The 1,442-nt window shown below is 62.4% G+C and overlaps 1 protein-coding gene across 1 annotated transcript in view; it reads right to left on the bottom strand.

The window, feature by feature from the left end:
* AGO2 (argonaute RISC catalytic component 2) overlaps positions 1 to 1,442 on the bottom strand; it is a 23,826-nt gene that overhangs the window by 9,236 nt on the left and 13,148 nt on the right. The window lies entirely within an intron of this gene.

The raw sequence follows: 1,442 nt of genomic DNA, 5'->3' as shown, positions 1-1,442 counted from the left end.
TCGACCCTCCATGTGCACGGCCAGTTGTGAATCAATGATTCATTGCCGGGTGCTCCCGGGGCCCCTGCTCTGTGGAGCAAAGGACATGAGCCAGTCTGCAGCTACCCGCTGCCTCTGCTCTCTGAGGAGTGGGACCACCTGAGCCCTCACCCTGGGGCTGCTCTGGGAGGCCACAAGCTGACCAGCCAGGTGCTTCCCCAGTGCCTGGCAGCAGATTCCTTGCGACAGTGTCCCGCAGGTGCAATGGATGGGAACTGACAAGAGGGTAAAGGCACCATGGCTGGGGTATGCCTGGCCCATAGCAGGGCCTACAGGGACCCTGTCTCTGCTGCACCGCCTCCTGAGCCACGCTGGGCAGCCATGCCAACCCCGAGTCCCACAGCAACACTTGTCCCCAGCTGTGCTTGGCCCACAGCTGAGGGGTCTGTGCTTGCTCTCTGTGTCACTCCCGAGGCTGCGCCACTTCTAACCTTTGGTGCGGAGGACACATAAACCCCCCTACCCCTTATGACAGTCCGAGATTATGCCACTGTGTCCGGGGATGGCAAAGGGCACCTGGGAGGAGGCTCAGTGCCACTGCTGATGTCCAGGAGCCTGTCCCTCTTAGGGTGGCCAGCCCTGGGGACAGGCCTATGGACAAGGACTCAGAGAAGGCACCGTGAGGGCTACACTGGTTTCTACCTTGTACAGGTTAGGATGCTTTACTGTCATGCCATCTCATCAGGCCACCAAGTCCTGGTCAAACAGCCTGCTGCAGCTCTGTGTCCCCACTCTACGGGGTCATCCTCACCCTCCACCAGAACCCAGGGGGCAGAGGTCGGAGAGAGAGGGGATAGACACGCCCCCACCACTTCTACCTCCCTGCTCACATCAACCGTCCAGAGCTCAGCCAGTGCCTCTATACGCCCAGTGACCCCTGACCTTCCCTCGGCTGACACTGACCTGTGGCCTCTCCAGCGGCTCAGGCCAGCCACCTCAGAGGTGGCCTTGGTTACATTTCTCTTACTCCCTGCCCTCCCTCGACCTCCAGCCTACCAGTCCCTCCCCAGCCCCACTGCCCATGCTTATGCCCTGCCGCCGCCACCTTCCTACTGGGTGGCTCAAAGCCTCCTCCCTGCCCTCCTCAACCCTCCTGCAGCCCCAGAGCACAGAATCCTCTTTCTGAGTGTAAGGAAGCCCCATCCCCACAGTGGCCCTCAGGCCCTCCACAAGCGGTCCTTCCCAACCTCTCCTGCACTGACTGCTCAGGGCTCTAGCCGGAGTGTTTTCCTCCTGGGAACTGTGCGCATCTCACACCCGGCACTCAGCTGCCCTGGGCGTGTGGACTCACCCCCACCCGGCACTCAGCTGCCCTGGGCGTGTGGACTCACCCCCACCCGGCACTCAGCTGCCCTGGGCGTGTGGACTCACCCCCACCCGGCACTCACCTGCCCTGGGCGTGT

The sequence above is a fragment of the Echinops telfairi genome, unplaced genomic scaffold (assembly GCF_000313985.2).
Source record: "Echinops telfairi isolate 266 unplaced genomic scaffold, ASM31398v2 ScPeMD7_1;HRSCAF=3_0, whole genome shotgun sequence".
Lineage (NCBI taxonomy): Eukaryota > Metazoa > Chordata > Mammalia > Afrosoricida > Tenrecidae > Echinops > Echinops telfairi.
Note: the sequence above shows the minus strand (reverse complement) of the source record. Positions and strands in the feature narration are given on the sequence as shown.